Below are 13,397 nucleotides of genomic sequence, written 5' to 3' on the forward strand. Positions count from 1 at the left end.
GGGTGGGGAAGTATTGTTCGGGCTTAGGGATTACATCAACCCGGCTGGAGCAGACAATGTGCTCCCCCTGGGAAGAGGCAGCTCAGCCCCAGGGGGAGAGGAGGGAGGCAGGGGCTGAAGCTGTCTCAATTAGCGAGTGGCCGGTGAGGAAGAGGGTGGTGGGAGCGCATGGGGGGGGACGTGGGGAGTTTGGGGGGGGGGGGAGCGAGAGCATCCTTAACCCTTTGTGCTCCTTCCGAGGGGGCTCGGCCCTTCAGCCCTGCGGGGGGGGCTGGATGCGGCCCTCAGCCCTGCGATGCCAGGGAAAGCAAAGCGCTGAGTTGGAAGCTGGTCATTTTTATTATTATTATTATTTTTTTTCCTATTTTTCCCTCTTTTTTTTTTTTTTTCCATGCTGGCAGCCCCACGCCATGCCCTCCCGGCCTCCACGCACATCAGCACCGTGCTGGCGACTGCGTGCTCGTACGGTGGGCAGCAATCTGCCAGCTGGGACCACCGGGGGGGGGGACACAGACAGCAAGCAGGGCACGTCCCCAGCCCCAACCCCAACCCCAACCCCAACCCCAACCCCAACCCCAACCAGCGGTGCCGGGGTAGGGACCCTACAACATCCCCACACCCCTACACGCAGCCCCACGTCCTTGGCATCCCCCAGCCCCCCCAAAACACCGTCCCCGGCTCCGTGCCCACCCCGTGAGGCTGCTGTGCTCTCGCTGCCGAGGGGGCCGGGTTTCTTTTTGGCCGTGGTGATGCTAAATCAGGCGTGAGGCCAGAGTCCCGGCGGCGGCGACCGCGCCAGGTTACCGGCGGAGCAAGGGGGCCGTCTCCACCTGGCCCTCGCCATCCACAGGGTGATTAAACACGGGGCTCCCAGCTGCCATACATTTTTAAATAAATGAATAATACATCGCGGGGTGATAAATAAATAACGGCCACACATTTGAACTTAGCCTCTGAGAAAATCCTTTTAGTTCAAAAGGACCGGGGCGCTTGGAAAGGGGAGCCCATGCATTTTGAATGGGGCTGCCATCAAGTGTCAGGGCTTGGCAAGGGAGACGAGGGGGGAGGGACGAAACCGGCTCGGATGCAAAAGTGGGGGGGGGGGACAGGGACAAGGATGGGGTCCTTGGGCATCGCCAGAGGCAGTTTTGGTGGGAGCGGGCACGACGGCTGCTGTGAGAGCCACGCATCCCTTCCCATCCATCTGAGGGCATCAGGAAGGAGGAGGAGGAGGATGAGGAGTGCCAGGAGGCAGAGAAGCCCCCAGAATGGTGAGAGGAACACAAGAGGGGCAGGGTTGGTCCCGAAAACCCCGGCTGCGTGAAGGAGGAGTCCCCGTTTAGCAGAGCAAAGGCAGCGTTTACTTAGCAGTGGCCCTATAAAGAGGTGGGTGGCCCTGGAAGGAGGCCCAGGCAAATACAAGGGGATTAGACGAGCACAAGGTGTGAGCGGAGGGGAGAAGGGGAGGAGGACGCACGGGGAAAAGCCACTGGCCAAGTGCAGGGCATCACCCAGCTCCTGAAGGAGGAGAGGGTGGCGAGGCAGAGGAGGGTGTGAGCTGGATAAGGGATCCACATCATCCTGTGCTGGGGGGAAATTCATGTCAGAGAGGAGCTGGGATAGCTCTGAGGCTGCACCAAGCCCCTGCACGGGGCAGCTGGTGGCACGCACCTGCCCTAAATCGTGACCCCGCCACACATGGCCATGCGTATCCATGGTTTGGCCATGCCCAGCCACGCACACACGTGTCCCTGCCATGCACACACGTGTCCCAGCCATGCACACACGTGTCCCAGGGCAGGGGACGGGGCCAGGCACGAGCTGCCCGGCCAGCACCCCGTTCCCTCGCCCGTCACAAAGCTGGAGAGCCGCGGAGCCAACTTGAATTCTTTGCGCAAACCGCTCCCACTCGCTTGCATCGCTAAGTGGCTATTGATTTATTAGGCTGTAATTTAAGGCAGAACGTTTTCAAATGAACTCACACACCAAGCCCGAGCACGAGAATAAACAAGGCCTGATTTATTTGATGCCCGTCTCTCGGAGGAGACCGGGCACAACGGGGTGAGGGAGGACAAGGGCCGGGAAAGCCCCCGGCACACGCGGAGAGCCCCAGGACGCACTCATCCAGCACCCAGAGATGGGTGCAAGGAATGAAAACGGGGACAAGGAGAGAATCTGGGCAGCACGGGGACGTTGCACGTGCCCCGCCAGGTCCCATCTGCAGGATGCATTCCTGCGAGGCAGCCCCGGCGCGGCCGCGCAGCAGCTGCCGGCCAGATCCCGGCGGCGACGGCGGCGCGGGCTCCTCTTGACCTTGCCGGTCAGGTGCTGGGCAGGGGTTGGGGAGGGATGGAGGGGGGGGACACCACCACGGTGCCGCCAGCCGTCGCGGGGCCGCGGGGAGGGTTTAATGCAGCGGGGACCATAATGGGGCCGGCTGGGGGAGCGAGCGGGAGGAGAAATTAGTGTCAGTGTGCGCGCCTTAAACAAACCTGCGCCGGGGTGACGTGAATGAGGGCACAGCCTGTGTATATATTAGTGATGGGATCTGACCTCGCTGGGAGGGCTCCTTCCCTCGCTCCGCTCCTCTGGGCGTGGGAAAAAGGCCTGGGCTCTTTTCACAGCTGTTCTCGCTGCTGCACTGAGCTAATGGAGGGGCTGCCGGCTCCCTCCTCCCCCTCCGCCTTTTCAGTTATTCAGCAAAACCCCCCTTTCACAGTCCCTTAAAAACACACCTCATTGTTCCCGCCTGGTTTGCATTGAAATGCCACTCGCGCCCCCGTCTCCCGGAGCAGCGGCCCCGGCCGGCGAGCCCCGCCGCGGGGCAGCCCGTGTGCGTGCACACGCGTGTGCGAGCCGTGTGCGTGCGTGTGCGCCCGGCGCACGGTTATGCACTGCGGCTGACGCCCGATTTCCTCCCCAAATAAGAATTTTTTTCCCCAAAGCAGCGGCCGGTGGGGAGGTGAGAAATTCGCAGCGGCCAAGGGGGTTTTTCCCATCCCGGGGAGCGGAGCTGGTGTCAATGCCCCCACCGTGGAGACCCCCATTTTTTTTGCCTTTCATTTTAATGCTTCTATTTTGTCATAAGAAATGAGCAAAAGCTGCCAGTGCCTTTCCCTGATGCACAAATACCTTCCTTTTCCTCCCAAAACTGAGAGCATGCAGACATATGGCCATGGCCATGTCCTCTGTCCCATTCCCTGGCCCTAAAAACAAGGGGGGGGCTGCTGGGGGCTGTGACCCAGCCATGGGGACCCCAGCCCCGTGCCCAGGTTTCGCAGCCAGCCTCCGATGCTCCAGGAGCAAACACCCTGTGCACCGTCCCCATCTCCACCTGATGCACCAAGCGATGGGAGCCCCGGGGCTGGGGTTTCCTGGGCAGGGGGTAATTTGGACAGGGGGGGTGTCACATATTAATTTTCCTTTAAATCGAGCTAGGAAATTGTCTCCAAACTCGGTGGAAATCTGAGATTTATAGAAAACAATAAACGGGAGCGGTTCTCGCCTGGCTTCCCGGGGAATTAGGACAAGGGAAGTCGGGGCTCAGGCTCTGACCAGAGCTACGGTGACCGCAGAGATATGGGGCTCGTCCTCATCCTCATCCTAATCTTCATCCTCATCCTCATCCCCGGAGCTCCCAGCACACCCGCGCAGCCTCCACCTGCCAGCCTGAGCCCGGCCGCGCGGCAGCTCCTTGTTCGCCAAGGCCCAGCCCCAGCAAAAGCACCAGGCTCGTGCTTTTCATTAAAAATAAATAAATACATTCCTGGTGGCTGCCGAGCAAGGCATGAAAACGCCATCCCCAAAGGCTGAAAAACCAGAAGGCAAATGCAGCGCCAGCCACAGTTATTATTTTTTGAAGCGGCTGTGATTTTTTTAAGCTAATCTGCGGCTGTCCTGGGGGGGGGGGGGGGGGGGGAAGAGAGAAAGAGAGAGAGAGAGGCTGGGGCTGGCTGGTGTTAGCAGCGTGACGGACGGGCACGGGGACAGCATCCTCAGGGCCGCCTGCGTTTCCCGCTGACCTTTCCCCGCTGCTCTGATAGATACTTTCTGACAAAAGCGGGGACGCCGCACACCTTCCGTCCTTGCTCCGTGCCTAGCGCGGGGACATGGCCACGAGCGAGTCCCTGTCACCGGCTATTAGGGGGAGAAGGGCTCCGCCAGCGCCGCGCTCTTTCCGCATGAGTGCCAGGCTGGGGAGGGGGTGTCCCCGGCCCCCCCCCCGGTACGGAGCGCACGTGCCCGCCTTGGTGGTTTATAAATGCAAATCTGTTTAACAGCCACACGCGCGTTTGTTATCTCCGAGGATGAGCCCGAGCTCTTTGAAGTCAACATATGTATGTGATTATGCACACATGTGCGTGACCTACATTCGGGGCTGGGGCACTTTCCCCCCCGTGCCACCCGGCGCAGGCGAGCGCCCACCCGCTCCGTTCCCTCGCAAATATTGCCATTTCCCCGGCTGGTTTTGACTCCTCCACCCAGCGCAGCCATGGAGTTTCCATAGAAACATGAAGATATTAAACTGTAAATAATAATTTCTCCATAAAAAAAAAAAAAAAGGAGTGTGTGGGGGGGGGGGAAGAGAAAGGAGAGGCGGGCAGGCTTGCAAGCCGCGGATCCGATGCCGTGCGGCATCGGGGCCACTTCCCCACGCAGGACGTGGTGTCAGCAGCGAGGGCGATGCTTTGGCTGGGGTCCCCGAGTACCCCAATGTCCCACACGGGGTCTGGTGTCACCCCCCCTGCCAGGGTGGGGGTCCCACGTGCCCACCGACCGCGCTCCCTTTGGTGCCGGAGGGCGGCTGAGGGATGCTGCGCCGCTCCATCCACCTCCGGCTGCTGATTTATCCGGGTTGGAGACTCCAGCCTGACATCTATAAAAATTAGCAGATAAAGAGCTGGCCGGGCCATCCTCTGCCAGCTTTGGGTAAATAAACGGGAGCTTTTCTGCTGCAATGACACATACCTGATTGGAATGAATTGTTATTTACTGTTGCCTGTTCAATGGTTATTTTTAAATGGCCTAAAGTTAAACACATCAGTGTTTTTCATTTTCTCCTGCTCAGGGATATGTTTTTGTCCGGGGCTTTTACCCTTTCTATCTATTTAAGTGATACTTTTTATCATAAATGACTTTTTTTTTTTTTTTTTTTCCCCTCCCTGCTATCGAGCACAAAGCAGAGCTGGAAAACCATCAGGGAGAGGAGAGGCAGGCGCTGCCACAGGACGGGCAATTGGGGTTTTGTGGCCAGGGACACGCACACCTTTGGGCACCCACCTGAGACACCAACGGCTGGGACGGCTACAAACACATCTCCAACCTCCCGTCCCCAATTAAATCCGCTCTGCCTGATTAGTGCATCGGTGGGGAGATTTTTAGGGCTCCACCTTTGCTCTGCTGTGCCGGGATGCTCAACACCGTGTCGGGGACCTGGGGACCACGGGGTGGCCGGGCTCAGCCCCGACACGCAGGCAGCAGCCCCTGCCCCAAACCTGCCGGGCCGGGGGGCCTGGGATTATCCACAGCGTAACATCCCCCAGGAATAAGATTGCAGCTTAGGGCCTAATGGAAAAGAGGAAAGAGATGGGATTAAAAGGAAAATAATGACTATTTCCTTAGCGAGGCCATGGAAATGAGAAGGGGATTAACGACCTCTTTACTAGCAGACCCCAATCCCGCCAGGCGGTCCCGGACCCACGGATATCCGGAGCTGCTGGAGATGCCCACGCTCAGCATCACACCCAGGGACCCGTTCCCGAGGGTGACACCGGGGTTGGTGGCACTGACACCCGCGGGGACCTGCCTCGTGCCCACCCGAGCGCCTGCCACCGCCCCCTGCAACCGCCCCTGCCCAAAACGAAGGCGATTTTGCAAATATTTGCCCCCACCGTCATTTTCCTCTCCCTGCAGATTCGCTGGGAAAAAAAAAAAAAATAAAAAAATAAAATATTCTGCAAGGAATAAAACACCGAAAATTAAAACTTCACTTGCCGAGGCACAAGCCCGAGAATAAACCTGAAAGGCTCCTTTCTCTCGCCTTCGGTTGCACACACCGTGCTTTGCAATTGGCTGCTTTCCTGGAATAGATTCAGTTGCTATGATACCAAGTTTGCTTTTAACGAACCCCAGAAAATTAATGGCATTCAGCAGATAAGTCCTTAAAGTGGAACCTATTTTAAGAAATTCTTTCTGAATGGTTTACAAGTAGTCAGGAGGGAAGAGAAAGCTTCCCGAGGGCGGCAGAGCCCGCGCTCTCCCCACCTCTGCTCCCGGTTGGGATTTGGGGACCGGGGCGTTGTGTTTCGGGACACCCTTCAGGCTGGGACCCCAAATGCAGAGGGTAGGATGAGGCGGGAGGTGTCAGCTCCCTGCACCTGCCCTGAGCATCCCTCCTGCTGCTGCGGCCGCTTCCTCCCGGCTGTCCCCACGCGGCCTCGCTGCTGCCACGATCGAGCATCTCCCTCCGCTGGTGCTACAGAGCCGCAGGCAGGGCCCTGCCGGCAGCCCCGGCACGTGAAGCTGGAGGATTTGGGGACAGACCACGGGAAATCCTGTTCCTGTAGAGCCCAGGGGCCCTTGGAGGAGCTCTGGGCTCAGCACCGAGGAGCTGGGGAAGGTTTTCCTCCAGCCGTGCGAGCAGGGCGCGGGGTGGCATCAGGCGGTGGATGGGGTGCGTTCCCCCTCCTGGGACCGGTGTGAAGGTCACAACCTGGGGTCCCCACCACGTTTCCCACTGCACGGGGACCTCTGGATTCAGGAACAGCCCCGCGTCCCCGCATTACACCGTGGTGGATGCTTTCACCCACCCTCAGCATCGCTGCTGCTAAAGCAAACGCGTTCCCGGCCCCGAGCCGTGGGCAGAGCCGCAGCAGCCATAAAGGTTGTCAAATGCCACCAGCACCATTACGGGTTAGGAACGAGAAGCTGAAATCCCACCACCAATCTGCTCTGCTTCCTCCCACACCTCATTTCAGGCCCTTGTGCTCCCTGCCCACAGCACGGCCCTAACCGGGCCAGCCCAGGGCATCCCTGAGGGTTGGGGGGAAGGATCAGCGCCCGGCATCGCGGCGCACGCAATCTGCCCCTCTCGCTGATGGAACAATGCAAGAGCTATTGAGGGAGAAAAAGGGGCACCCCCTTCCTCTCGCCCCCCAAAATCCTCCTCGCTCCCCACTCCCTGCAGACTCCGGCAACGTCAGTTGGAAGAGGAGGTGCGACTGCACGCAGAAGCGAAACTCCGGCCAGGAGAAACGGGGCAGGGAGAGGCTCACGGCGCGAGGGGTGGCGGGGTTGGCATTTTCCTATTTGGAGCCGCTGCTCTTCCTCCTTGCTTTTCTCAAGCCAGGGAAGAGACACACCAAAAAGAACAGCGAGCCGGGGTGCGGAAACGTCCCCAACGCCACCGCCCTACACGGGCTGCGGAGCCCCTCGTGCCGTGTCCACCTCCCGCAGGCCTGATCCTGCGAGGGCTTAACACGTGCCCGACCCGGCACAACATCGCCGGCTGGGTCCATCTGCAGAGCTTTCTGCCCGAGGAAGCAGGAGGGAAGGAGCTCGGCGCACGCGGGCACGGGGCACCCCAACCCGCGGCACGGCAAGGAGCAAAGCCGGAGCCCGGGAGGCACGCGGAGGGGAGGCTGCGACCGCGGCAGCAGCGGCACGGTGGGAGCAAGGCTCCCAAATCCACCTCTCCGAGGAACAAAGCTGCACTATCTCTGCAGATGCAGAATAAGCGACGAGCGGCGATGATTTATTTCTCTTCCCCAGTAGATAAACCGGCCTCGGAAACGGGTTTGCGCTAAATTACAATTTGCATGCGGTAATTTATTTAAGCAACTTTCCTCCTACTTCGTTATAAAACAGGGCTTCTCTGGGGGTTATTTCTGAGCTGGCCCCGTTTCATTTGTCTCCAGCACACCCGGTGCAAACCGAGCTTAATTGTCGGCGTGGAAATTAAAACCACTGCAGAAAAAAAATAAAATAAAAAAAAAAATTAATAAAATAAAAGGTTCTGGGTTTGTAGCTAGCCTGAGGAACCCCGGGTTTGAATAGAAATAATCACCTAGGCACAGACGCTAGCTCTGGGCCTCAATAAAAATGATTAAAGACAAAACCCCACTGAAATTTCCACTCCACAGACGCGGCGCGTTTGGCTTCCAGCCGCTCTCCCCCGGCGAAGGCGCCGTGGCCGGTGCCTTGGGGAGGCCGGCGGCCGCGGGGCCCCTCTCCTGCCGGGAGGGCAGGGATTTCTCCCGGAGAATAGCGAGCGGGTTTTTACATTCGGTTCTCTAGCTTTATGATATCACATACACTCATACAGCTAGATAACCAAAGAGAAAAACCAACCCAGGTCTTTTTTAAAATCGGGCCTCGGCCGTGCCGCGCAACCCCGGGGAGGTTTCGCTCCGGCACCGGCGAGCCACCACGGCCCCGTTGGAGCCCCCCAGGGTGGCCGCCGGCCCCGTCACCTCGCCGCGGATAACGAAGGGACCCCAACGGTTTGGGTGGGAGAGCGCGATGCGACGAGTGGCGCTGCCCACCCCAGAGCTCCAACCCAACACCTGCACCCCAAAGGGACGCGCGCGCACCCCGAAGCGTGCTCAGCCCCGCTCAGCCCCCCCACAGCCTGGGGGCCGTGCAGGGCACGGTGCTCGCTGGGCGCAGTCCCCGCAGCTGCTGCCAGCACCCCAGGGACCTGCGTCCTCCCCAAGCCTAAATTCGCCCCCAGCCCCAGCCCGGAGCCCGTTCCCACTTTGTAATTACTGTAAATTACTGGCGGGGAACTGCTGAGTCATGAGAGTCGCTGGTTGAAGGGACGGACCCAGCGGAAAGGGCCCCGCGGGGTTTCCACCGCATCTCCGCTCTGCCCTCCTCTTCCTCCCCTTCCTCCCGCAGCCGCTCTCTGCAGCCGGGCCCCGCTCACGACCCCCGGGGGCGGGACCGGAGCCTGCACCGCCGGGGGGTCCCCGTGCCCAGGGGGGGAAGATGCGGACCCCGCATCTTCGAGGGGGACCCTTTATAGCCGGGGGGACCCCGAATATTTGGAGGGGACCTCTCATATCTGGGGAGGGGGGGGACGGGACCGGTTGATGCCCCGAAGGGGCGACCCCGGAGCTGCCGGGGGGGGTCCCGTGCTCGCAGCGCAGCCTCGCCCCCAGCGGGACCCGAAGGATCCCCGCACCAGGAGGCTCGGGGCCGGCCCCGGGCACCGGCCGGGCCGCGGGGGGGTTCGCTCCGGGGTCCGGTGCTGCCCCAACCGGGGGGCTCCGGCCGGGCGGGGGGAACCGCGGCGGCACCGCAGCGAGGCAAAGCTCCCCCGGGCAGGGAGAGGAGCGGGGAGAGGAAGGGGGAACCCCCCCAAAAAAAGGGGAACCGGGGAGGGGAACCGGGACTGGGAACCGGGGGGGAACCGGGGCGGGGAACCGGGGCGGGGAACCGGGGCGGGGGTACCTGTCGCCGTCGGCTCCGGGTGTCCGCGTCCTTTCCGTGCTGCCGGGGTGGGGAGGAGGCTGCCAGCCCCCGCCCGGTGCCGGTCCCGCTCCCGGAGCCTCCGGGACCTGCCTCTAAAGTTGAGGCAGAGCCGGCGGAGGGCGGGGAAGGGCGGGAGGAGGGACGGGGCGGCCGGCGGGGACAAAGCCCGGGCGGTGGGGCCGGGGCAGGGGTCACCCCCCCCGGGGGCAGAGCCATTCGCCACGGCCGCCGCTTCCCCCCCTCCCGGGGGCCGCCCCGTCTGCTCGCCCCCCCCCTTTACCCAACACCACGGAGCCTCCCGGCTCGCCGCCCCCCCAGCCCGGCCGCAGCCGGCCCGCCCCGTCGGGGGAGGCGGCGGTGCCCCGAGGCTAACCCCGCTCGGGCCGGGCTGTGGCGGGGCCGCCCCCCGCCCCCCGACCCTATTTACGCCCCCCCCCCCGGCCGGGCGTTAAACCCGACGGGGAAGGGCTGGGGCGGGGAAAAGGCCGGTCCTGAGCGAGGCGGGAGGGAGGGGGGGGAAGAGAGGGAGGCGGGGGCAGCCGGACCCTCCCGTCGGGGCTGCGCTCCGCTTGCAAAGAGGCAAATTTTGCGGACTAAAAACGGGCACGACCCCCGCCCCCCGGCAGGAACAGGGCCCCGACGGGCCCGGTCTCGGCTTTGTCCCCCAGTCCGGAGGGGGACGGGCGGGGGGGGCACGTCTGGAGCCCGGGACAAAGCGGGCCCGCGGCTCCGAGGGGTGCCGGGGCAGAGCCCGGGGCGCGGCGCCGAGCTCCGGCTCCACGTCCCCCCCGTGCGGCCACCCGGGGCCGGCCCTGCCCGGTGCAGGGGACACGCTCGGCTCTCCGGGCACGGCGGGGCAGCCCCTTAAGCCGGGCCGGGGGGGGGGGGGGGAATAGACCCTTTCCCGGCCCCCCAGCCTCTTTGCAAGGGCAGCGCAACGGCGGGCACAGGCGCGCCCCCCGTGCGCGCACCGCGGGGTGCCCGGGCACCGATGCGCGCCCCCCGGCCCCACCCTGGTGCCCACCGGGGAGCACTCCCCCCCCTTGCACACTCACTGGTGCACACGCACCGGTGCACACGCACCGCCGTGCACGCCCCTGGGGTGCTCGCACAGCTGTGCACGCGCACCCCTGCTCCGCACCCCCGATCCCCCGGCTTTGTCCCGGCCCCGGGGGGGGGTCCGCAGCCCTCTCGGAGCCTCTGCACCGCACCTGGCTCCGCAAAAAAAGGGCGGAAAACGAAACCAACCCACGGCCAGGGTTCAGCACCGGCATCGCCAGCCGCCGGGCACGGCCCCGACCCCATCGGGATGCTGGATGCGGGCACCCCCCGGCCGGGCCCGGGTCCCGCTCCCAGCGCCCCGTGTTTTGGGGAGGGAGAACCAAGGGCGCACGGAACCGTCCCGACCCCTCTGCCCGCACCCACCCTGTCAGATATACCTATAGAAAAATACCTATATGGGTATGTTGGATCCCTATAGAAATATCTGCGCCCGAAGGAGCTGGGAGCCGGGCACGGCGGTGGCTTTGGAGGTGCCACCCCGCAGGCACCGGGGGCTCACCGGGGGCTCACCGGGGGCACCGGGGCTTTGTGCCCCGCACCGGGGCCTCCCGGCAAAAGGGAACCCTCGGAAGGAGCCCGGACCACGGGCGGCGGCCCCAGCACGGTGGGGCGGGGGCTGAGGATGCTCCCGCCGGCACCGGGCACCGGGTACCGGGCACCGGGTACCGGACACTGGGTACCGGACACCGGGTACCGGGCACCGGGCACCGGCCCCGCCGCTCTCCGTGGTGCTGAACGGCGGCCGCCGCCGCGGCGGGAGGCCCCGGAGCCGTGCGCGGTTGTGCTTCCTCGGCCCTTCTCTTTCCAAGCCGCCACCACTTGGTGATTATTGTTCTAATTATCATTAATTATTGTCGTGAGCGTCGCCGCCGTTCCCGTCGCTCGGGTGCGCGGCGGCACGGCGAACCGTTCCGAGTGGGAGACGGTGCCACCGAGGCAGCCGGTTGCCGAATTAACGGATCGTCGCCCCGTACGGCCCCGCTACCTGCCGCCCGCTGTCCCCCCCCCCGGCTAGGTGGGCACGGGCACACCGAGCCGGTGCCGTTACCTCCGCCACCGGGCTCCGAAACGCCGCCGCCACCGGGGTTGGAGGCGCGGGGCCCGGCACCGGGCGGCGGCGGCGGCTCCGGCGGGCTCGGCCCCGCTGCCGTCCACACCTCCGGGGGTCCCGCCGCCTCCCGGTCCTCTCCGTAACCCCGCCGGTTTTCCCCGGTGAAACGGTGCCTCCCGAGGGGGCAAACCCCCCGCAATGGCCGCAGCCCTAAAGCTCCGCCGGGGGAACGAACGGGAGCCACGGAGCGGCCCCGGGAGCATCCTCGGGAAGGGGCAGCTCCGGGCACCGGCGGGGCCGGGGCTCAGCATCCTCACCGGTCCCGTTCCTTCGCCTCCCCCCGGGCCCGGGAAGCCGCCGCGCAGGCACCGGGCGAGCCGCAGCGGCCCGGTTCGGCCCCGCCGGTCTCCCGGTGCCTCTCCCCTCGGCTCCGCGCCCCCGGGAGGGCCCGGGGAAGCGGCGGGGGAGGCTCGGCAGAGCCGGCAGCGAAGGGGCGGCTGCCCCACGCGTGTTCGCGGTGGCGGGAGGATGGCAAGGGGGGCCCGGGGCTCGCTCGGCCCCGCTCCTTCCCGGCACTTACCGAGCGCTCGGCCGCCTCCAGCCCTCGGCCGGCGGCTGCGGGCACCGGCTCGGAGCCCGGTGCCTCTCGTCCCCCGTCCTCCCCTCGCCGCCACCCCCGTGTGCATCAAATACCTTCACTGCAGCAGCCATGTTGGGCTCCGGTGCGAGCACGGCGCTCGCCGCAGGAGCCGCCGGGCGCCTCGGCGGGAGGCAGCGAGGCTCGGCTCGGCTCGGCTCGGAGCCGTGCTCCCACCGGAGGAACCGGCGGGCCCGGGCCGGTCTCTCCCGTAGCCCCGCTTCGCAGCCGTACCCCCGGCAGCACGGCAACTTGTCGCCGTTACCGGCAGCGCCAGGCCCGGGGGTCGCGGGAGGGTCTCGCTGCCCGCCCCGTCCCGGCCCCGCCGCTGCCCACGGTGGGAACGGGCGAGCATCAGCCCCCGGGGCTAACGCCCGGCGAGAGGCACGGAAAGCCGCAATTACCTCCTCGGCGGGCGGGCAGAGTCCCCCGGCGCAGCCTCTGGGCCGAGCTCACCTGGGGAGAGAAAAAAAAAAAAAAAAAAAGGGAAAAAAAATAAATTATCTATCGAGATTTACGTATATATTTCTATCCGAGAGGCGAAGCAGCGAGCGCGACGGCTCCAACTTGGAGCAACTTTGCCGGGAGGCTGGCAGCGGGGGCGGTGCTGGAGCCCCCCCCCCCAGCACCCAGCCCTTCCCGGCCCCCAACAGCTCGGGGGGGGGTCCCAGGGGAGCCCCGGCCCTACCCAGGGGGCAAAGCCGGGCCCCGGCCTCTGGAGCTGCAGCAGCGAAGCCCCACGTCTGCCCGCCCGGCCGGCTGCAACGGGCACCGGGGGGCGAGAAACGGCAGCGCCGGGCCTGCAGCCCCCGGGGGTGGGAGGCACCGAGACGCCCCCGACCCCCCCGTGCCGCGGGCACCGGAGCATCCCCGGCCGCGGGCCCGCAGAAGCGGGCAGCAGCCGCCGCTCCCCGGTGAACGGAGCCCGGCCCGCGCCCCTCGGAAGCGGATTTTCAGCTGTTTGTTGTTGGTTTGTGTATTTTTTCCCCCCTCCCAGAAATATAGATATATTTTTTTTTCCTCCTTCTTTTTTCCCGCCCCAATTTTTTTTTTTTTTCATTTTTTTTTTTTTTAGCGTTTTGATTCCGGTGCTGTCGCTGGGAATTATTTGCATTTAAAACGCAACGACTCGTTCCCTGCACATCGCTTCGCACATCAATTCAACCAGCACCG

General features: G+C 64.1%; 1 protein-coding gene across 1 annotated transcript in view; it reads right to left on the reverse strand.

Moving 5' to 3' along the window:
* MEF2B (myocyte enhancer factor 2B) overlaps positions 1–13,397 on the reverse strand; it is a 47,302-nt gene that overhangs the window by 16,622 nt on the left and 17,283 nt on the right. Inside the window, exon 10 of the mRNA XM_068661566.1 lies at positions 12,629–12,680. The gene's annotated coding sequence lies outside the window, so the exon portion shown is untranslated. The remainder of the gene's footprint in view (positions 1–12,628; positions 12,681–13,397) is intronic.

This window comes from Anas acuta, chromosome 26 (assembly GCF_963932015.1).
Source record: "Anas acuta chromosome 26, bAnaAcu1.1, whole genome shotgun sequence".
Lineage (NCBI taxonomy): Eukaryota > Metazoa > Chordata > Aves > Anseriformes > Anatidae > Anas > Anas acuta.